This window comes from Grammomys surdaster, unplaced genomic scaffold, assembly GCF_004785775.1.
Source record: "Grammomys surdaster isolate TR1022 unplaced genomic scaffold, NIH_TR_1.0 125974, whole genome shotgun sequence".
Lineage (NCBI taxonomy): Eukaryota > Metazoa > Chordata > Mammalia > Rodentia > Muridae > Grammomys > Grammomys surdaster.
The window spans coordinates 2,531,527-2,539,845 of record NW_021620791.1 but is presented as its reverse complement, the minus strand read 5'-3'; the positions used below and the strand labels follow the sequence as shown (position 1 = coordinate 2,539,845).

The following is an 8,319-nucleotide window of genomic DNA, read 5'->3' as shown; positions in this document are numbered from 1 at the left end:
CTCCTTCTTTTTCTTTTCCTTCTCCTTCTTCTTCTCCTTCTTTTCCTCCTCCTCTTCCTCTTCCTCTTCCTCCTCCTCCTCCTCCTCCTCCTCCTCCTCCTTCTTCTTCTTCTTCTTCTTCTTCTTCTTCTTCTTCTTCTTCTGCATTGTATAAGATTTCCCTGCAGATGTTACAGACAAGTAGAGGTTATGGTTCCTGGACCTCAAGGGAGCACCAGAAAGCACAGGGGGAGAAAAAGGTTTTTTTTTTCTTCTGGCATAAGAGGGGACCTAGGAACTACTGCAAAGAGGGCAGGATGCTGATTACACCTAAAAGACAACAGGACTTTGAAATGGAGGGTCTTCCATTACATCTACATTTTCTTCATCTATCTTCACATGTCTTTTTCATATGATGATATAGAACCATAAATATCTGGACATAAGGCATCACATACCATTTCCCCTCTCTTCTTTGGCAATTTATTCCAATCTAACTGGAATAGAATGAAGGATGCTGCTATAGTTAAGGCTACCATTTGAGGGCCACATTTTTCTACCTCCTAGCTATCATTTTGACCTATGAATTGATATCTAAGTCAAACTTCTGCCAATGGGTAAGGATATACCTGAAGGGAAGAGTAGAGCAAAACAAAAAGAGAACTTGCAATGTAGAGGAGAGTGAGAAAGGAAAGAGAGAGAGAGAGAGAGAGAGAGAGAGAGAGAGAGAGAGAGAGAGAGAGGAGAACTAAGTCTGATTCTGTGAAAAAAAGAATCCACTTGACCACTTGAAAGGAAAGATAGACAGGATTTTGGTGCCTTAGAAGGTTATTGACGCCTCTATTATATCCTTAAGCTTAGAAATAAATTTCTTCTCAGGTACATTTTAGCTGTGCCACCCCTCAATGCAAGAATAGCAATTTAGCCACCCTCCAGTTGAGGAACCCGGCAAGGGACTCTCTTCCCAGTAAGCCTCTTGAGAAAGACATTGAATCATGTATTGAGTTACTGCCTCAGTGAGGGTTGGAGGAGAAGTTCTATCTATAATTAAAAGTAGTAACTGACTGTTGTCATGATCATCATCATAATCAGTATCAGATCCTGGCAGGCCATATACTCAGTTAAGTAAGTCAAGAAAATGCCATGGCCTCTCATGCATACCTTTAAATTTTTGAAAGGCGCATGCCATAAGATATTTCATGAGTTTGGACCAAGTAAAGAGTGATTCTTCCCTAACCAAAAAAGGAAGATTAATCTACCTCACAGGACAGAAATGACAATGTCTCTGAATCTTTGAATTCAGACACTCTATTACTTGAAGACTGGGAGGTCCCCTAAGTTTAGTAATGAGATGTTTGAAGAAGTCATAAGACATTAAGTCACAGAAAAAGGGGGTTAAAAAAACATACTGATGATAACAGACAGCAGACGGTTTGAATCCAGGAGAATCCATCAAGTAAGGGTAGCCAAACGAAGTGTCCCTATTCTAGAAAAGTATACATTTCCTCAATGAATAAACGTTTAGCATTTTGTGTTTCTTTCCCTTTCAAGAATTTACTTGCCTTTGTAGGCAAGCCTATCACCTATTCAAGCAGCATGGTAAATATGTGTGTGTGTGTGTGTGTGTGTGTGTGTGTGTGTGTGTGTGTGTGTATTTCTAATGTCTGAATTTCAAGATTAGTAAAACTTAAATAACCACATCAGATTTGTATAAGATCAAAAGGAAAGGCAGAAAAAAAGGAAATGGAAAGGAAAGAAAAAATATGTATCAAATCAAAGCTGCAGGAGTTCAGTTTTGCCCCATTGTCTTTTCATCTTTTCTTTCTCTGGCTAAGGAGATGGTGGATAAAGTCCAGCCACAGCCATCTGCATTTTATAGTGCAGAGAGAATATTGTCTGATGAATCTTTTCAACTAAACTAGTAAGTTCAACTTGCCATAGATATCCAAATGAGATAGAGGACCATAATGTAATATTGGAAGTGTTTAACAGTAATATTGCAGTGGATTTATTGTCTTACCTCCTGGATGACTCAGGAAATGTTTCACGTCTGGTTAGGGTCTCAGTTGGATTCTGAGTTGTCCAATCTTCCCAGCTTCTTGGCCTCTTATCTAAAGAATGGAAAAATCAGAGCTCAAGGAGACTTGCAAATGAAGCACTATCATTTTTTTTCTTAGTGAAGCAATGCTACAAATGTTTCAGGGATACACTGCTAAGATTGATAGTGGAGCCTTGAACTCATTGGCACAGGGAGAAATTTCCTAAATGTAACTCCAATGGCTCAGGCTCTAAGATCAAAAATTGATAAATGGGACCTCATGAAACAAATCAGCAACCTACAAATTGGGGGAAAAAATCTTCACTAACCCCACATCCAATAGAGCGCTAATATCCAAAATATATAAAGAACTCAAGAAGCTAACAACCAAGAAACTTAACAACCCAATAAAAAATGGGGTATAGAACTAAACAGAGAATTCACAACACAGGAATCTCGAATGGCTAAGAAGCACTTAAAGAAGTGTTCAAAGTCCTTAGTGATCAGGGAAATGCAAATGAAAACACCTTATACCAATCAGAATGGCTAAGATTAAAACCTCAGGTGACAGTACATATTGGCAATGATGTGGAAACTCAAAGGAATACTCCTCCATTGCTGGTAGGATTGTAAACTGGTACAACCACTCGGGAAATCAATATGGAAGCTCCTCAGAAGATAAGAAATAGATCTACCTGAAGATCCAGCTATACCATTCTTGGTGATATACCCAAAAGATACCCCACCATGCCACAGGGGCACATGTTCCACTATGTTTATAGTGGCCTTATTTGTGATAACCAGAATCTGGAATCAACCCAGATGTCCCACACAGAAGAATGGATACAGAAAATGTGGCTCATTTACACAATGGAATACTTCTCAGCTATTAAGAACAAGGACATCATGAGTTTTGCAGGCAAATGGATGGAACTAGAAAATATCATTCTGAATGAGATAACTCAGGCCCAAAAAGATATGCATGATACATACTCACTAATAAGTGGATATTAGCCAAAAAAAAGTACAGAATACCCAGAATTAAAATCCACAGAAATCAAGAAGGTTAACAAGCCAAAGGACCCAAATGAGGATGCCTCAATTCCACTTGGGAGGGAGAGGAAAGCTATCACAGGAAGGGGGAAGGAGGAAAGGACCTGGGTAGGAAAGGCGACAACAAGATGAAGAGGGAAATATGATCAGGTATTGGGTTGGAGGAACAGGACTGAAGCCCCGAGGGCCAGAAGAAAGAATGACAACAGTCAACCTCGTGGGGTAGGAAGTGGGGAGACCCTCTAGAATGTACCAGACACGTGGGACGTGAGAGACTCTCACGTCTCAAAGGGGGAACCTTAGATGAAATGCCCTACAGTGGGGAGAGGAAGCTGGTTGAGCCGACCTCCCATAAAAAAATTTGGGCATCAATTGGAGAAATGGGGTTGCCATCCTACAGTCAAAAACTCTGACCCCCAATTGTTCCTGTCTGAAAGAACTACAGGGACAAAAATGGAGAAGAGTCTGAGGAAACGGAGGACCAGTGACAGGCCCAAATTGAGATTCAGCTCAAGGGGAGGGTCCAAGGCCTAACACTATTGCTGATGCTATGGTGTGCTCACAAAAAGGGTTTATCATGACTGCCAAACAAAAGACCCAACAAGCAGCTGAAAGAGTCAGATGCAGATATTTACACCCAACCAATGGACAGAAGCTGCTGACCCCTGTGGTTGAATTAGGGAAAAGCTGGAAGAAACTGAGGAGGAGGGAGACCCTATAAGAAGACTGTCTCAACTAACCTGGACCCCAAGATGTCTCAGACAATGAGCCACCAACCAGGCAGCATGCACCAGCTGATATGAGGCTCCCAACACGTATACAGCAGAGGACTGCCAGGTCTGGACTCAGTAAAAGAAGATACACCTAACCCTCAAGTGACTGGAGGCCCAGGGTGGGGCAGTTTGGGTGAGGGTTGCAGACATCCTTGTGGAGACAACGGAAGAGGTATGGGATGGGGAACAGTCAGAGGGTGGACCTGGAGGGGGATAAAGTCTGGACTCTAAAAAGAGATTAAATAAATAAATAAATAAATAAATAAATAAATAAATAGATTGACAGTGGGCCCAGTAAGTAAGGATAGTCAAGGACCCTAGGTAACAGCCTGGGGTCTCTTTTAATGGAAGCTAAAGGAAAACAAGGGCTGGTTATTAAGAAGACTATTTGGGTCGGTCACTATTTTGACTGTAGATCATGCATATATCCATGTTTCCTACTGCACATATTCCTTCCCATAATGCATATGATTTTAATCATATATAAGAAATATTATGCAAAGGCAAAAATGGTAAATACAATTTTCTCCTAAAAGTTTACTTGAAAGACTAAGATTACCTTACTGTACGTATATCCAAAACCAGTTCAGCCTGGATGGACCCTTCTATTCATAGCAGATACATTGAAAATATACTTGAATAGAGACTGTCTAAATTTGAATGTTGTTAGGGGAAGAGAAGACTATGCTATTGCTCAGAGAGAGATGTATCTGTAACCCAATGCAGGTGAGGGGTTAAAGGGATTCTCTAGTTTCTCTATGCATTGTTCAGAGGGGGATACATGTACATAGTACATCCAGCTAAATGAACTATACTACCAAGCCAATTATGAGACAGAGGTATGCGTAACCTAATAAGGTCCCAAATACTCTCTAGAGTTTCATTCCTCTCTCTGACCTCCACAATCATATATGTCATAAGCACGTGCAGGTATGAATGAATGCATGAATTAATTAATTAATTAGTAAAACTAATTTAGCTGTAAGTCAATCAGAATAGAGCTTCTAAAAATACAATCACCTTTAATAATATTATCTGATAGTAGGAAAATACAACATTCTTACACACACACACACATGCATACACATATATATATGTGTGTATGCATGTGTGTGTGTGTGTAAGAATGTTGTATATTGTATTTTGTTATGTAATTTATGATATATATATGTACATGTATATATACATATATCATAAATCAAGCATAAGTACAGAAACATTATATTCAAGACCCTCCTTTTCTTAGTAGCAACAAATTCTTCAAGTTGTTTAAAGAAAATTAGATAAATAGAAGAGTTACTTAATCAATATTCTGTCATTTTTCATCTGAGACATAATATTTATAAACAGTCAGTTCATTTGCAGAGATTACTAAATGACCATAGGATAAACAAAATCCATCACTGAAACTCAACTGAAAAAAATTTAAAAACATACCTGTAAAATTCTTACCTGCTGCCAACAGAATAGAGCTTGGAACACAGGGTCAAGATCAGTCTGTGGCAGGAATTTTGGGTAGAAACAGAGCTCCTAAGCTCTAGGCAGCTTTTTTACCTGGTAGAAGACATGAGTGTCTGAGGACAAGGTCCATATCCTGAGTTACAGCACCACCTGCTAAAGCCAAACCAGATAATGAAGAGAGGAACGTTACTCATGCTGTTACAAGAGGGAAACCACCTCTGAGGAGCAGCTCACTAACTGATGGGCTGCGTGGGTCTGCAGGAGCTTTTATAGAACTGAGATATGATCAAAAAGGCGTGGTGGCTGTGGTCTGTGGTTACTAAGACCGCCTAATGCTTTCCAGCTAGTGAATAACAGGAAATGTTTTTTACTTTTTACAAATAGTGTTAGTAAGTTCTGGTAAACCACGAGAAATATGAGAAAGATGTTGATGAGACAGGAAGATGTGGTGTGGCATGTGGTTTTATTACCCCCACTCCTATAGGACCCATGCCAGGCACTTGCCATGTAGGCCAGCCCGCTTAGAATTTGTTCCAATACCTCCTCCTCTGCCTCTCAGTACTGGGATGACACATGTGCACCATGCACAACTTCCCACACTCTTTACCAAGGCCCAATTTGCATATGACCTTTACCCTGTACAACTTCTCTGTTCTATATGGCACCTTTCTACTTTCTTTCGTTCCTTTCTTTCCTTTCTTCCTTATTTCCTTCCTTCCTTCCATTCCTTTCTTTCCTCTGTAGTTCAGTTTTTCAGAAACACCAGAAGGAACTGAAATAAAAATATTGTTTTATTACATTACCAATCTCTTAAAAGTGTTTTGGCCCAGTGACATGGTTCCATCAGTAAAATGACCTGCAATAGAGTGAGATTTAAGTCTGATCACAAAGACCCACATGATGAAAAAGAGAATCAACTATTGCAAGTTGTCTCCTTACCTTTACACACATGCACACACGCACAGACACTTACACACACCCTGTGGCACTCAGATTGCACACTCATGGGCAACCAAACACAATAATTTTTAAATGTTTGCATTGTCCTCATTGCCTTCCAAAGAATCTATGCTATACAGCATGAGACCCTTCATCATCTGACTCACCTGTCTACTTTAGCCAGTCTCTACATCCCAGCTCTGCAGACAGCCAGTAGCTTTCTCACTCCATCTTTACCTCCACATCCAGCCATGACATATGCTTCTCTTCCTGATTCAAAGGCCCTCCTTCCATCTTATGAAGTCCTGGTGTCTGAATACTGGAACTTCAACAGCACTGCTGCCTCAGTCCACTCCCATTGATAGTAACATGATACCTCACACTAAGCAACTTTATATGGAAAATAAATCTGCTTTGGGCTCATGGACCTGAACTCCCAATCTGAAATCTCAGTTTATAATGACTCTCTTGCTGGTAGAATCCAAGGGAATACGAAGTATGCTGGTGAACCTAGGTTACCTAACTTGACTGAATGAAAAGATGCCTGTGAAACTGTTAAATCACATGTCACATGTGTCAGTGAAGGTATTATTATTATTATTATTATTATTTAAGGGAGACAAGAATATGGGCACCTCCATCCTACTGTTTTGGTTTCCTGGCAGATAAAAAGGAGGCAAAGAAAGGGAGAGAATGTTAGTTCAGGGATGCTGCTCTGTGATTCCTGCTGTCCATAGGGGAGATACTCTGCCATCTCCTCTCCACCAGGCTGGTCTGAAACTACATTCAGCCTGCTCTCATTCCCGCTATCTTCATGAGGCCATGTTGAATTAAACTCTCATACACTTTACCTTTCCCCTATACAGCACATACTGTGCCATTTTTTTCTCAGTTACTAGACCAGAAACTCCTGGAACTATATGACATATATTTCTCTTATATAGCAAAAGATAACAAATGATTATCTTATAACCATTATCAAATAACAGATATCAAATGGTTACAGTAGTGAACAGGCATTAGAGCTATAGACAGAATCTGATACACTACAAACATTCACTAAACTCTTGTGAAATTAATATGTGGTGAGCTTAGCTAACATTTAAAACTGAATGACTTGCAGAATTGGCAAAATACATCTCATTGTTCTGATGTGCAAACAAGACAAACTTACATGAAGAATTAGAAGGAGCTAAAGATGCATGGGAGAGAGAATGAAATGATGATTACTTTTTAAACAAACCGGTTGACTCTCATACAGCCTAGTACCTGCTAGCCAGCCATGTTAGCAATGGCTGACCAACCATACTGCGGGGCTGTATGTGCACTTACCCAAGATCACTTTTCTTTTCTCCAAACCAAGGAGCGTTCCTCCTTAGAGCTTAGCCATGAGACAACATCAGAGCAAGCTACATACTGAAATTAGTTTTATTACTTTCTAGCTAACCAATTGGAATGCTTTCCTATTTCCAAAACCATGAGATAAGGTCCTCTAAGTCAAAACCATACATAATAGCAGCATGGCTCCTACATAGTACACTGTGTATAACTAAGACTCTGTGCTTTCTGAAGCAGAGACTCCTGGTATAGCATTCCACTGTTTATGGGACAAGCATGAAGTCCCCAAAATAAATCTTGATTTCCCTTTCTCCATATATGTTCTACTTGCAACATACTTATATTATTCAGACTGTAGTCACAATATTAGAAAAGAAAATATGCATCTTTAGTAATAATATTCATAAACACAGAAAGGTATAATTTCCCCCAGGAGCATGCTCCAAACCTGTAGAACAGTGCCATACACAAATTGATTCTTGAAGACCCCCAGATCTCAGCAGAGGATAGTAATGATAGTGTGGAATGTCTTGTGGAAGATGCAGGGCTTCATTTGGATTTCTCAAGGGGAAAAAAACTGACCCAAGGATTATTGAAGCTTATTTGGAAGACTATCTCAGGGAATATCAGTAGTAAAACTGAAAATGGAAATACGCAAGAAGAAAAGCCAAAGAAAAGCCCTGCTCAATATCTCAGGACGTAGTGTAGAACATGCCTGTGAGATTATTCAGTTGAACA

General features: G+C 39.8%; 1 long non-coding RNA gene across 1 annotated transcript; it reads right to left on the bottom strand.

The window, feature by feature from the left end:
• Positions 1 to 113: 113 nt before the first annotated feature.
• Positions 114 to 5,515, bottom strand: LOC114609502. The gene is made up of 3 exons (XR_003709538.1): positions 5,398 to 5,515; positions 2,000 to 2,090; positions 114 to 161 (listed from the first exon to the last, which is right to left on the bottom strand). It is a non-coding gene; the product is annotated as an uncharacterized LOC114609502 (long non-coding RNA).
• Positions 5,516 to 8,319: the final 2,804 nt, after the last annotated feature.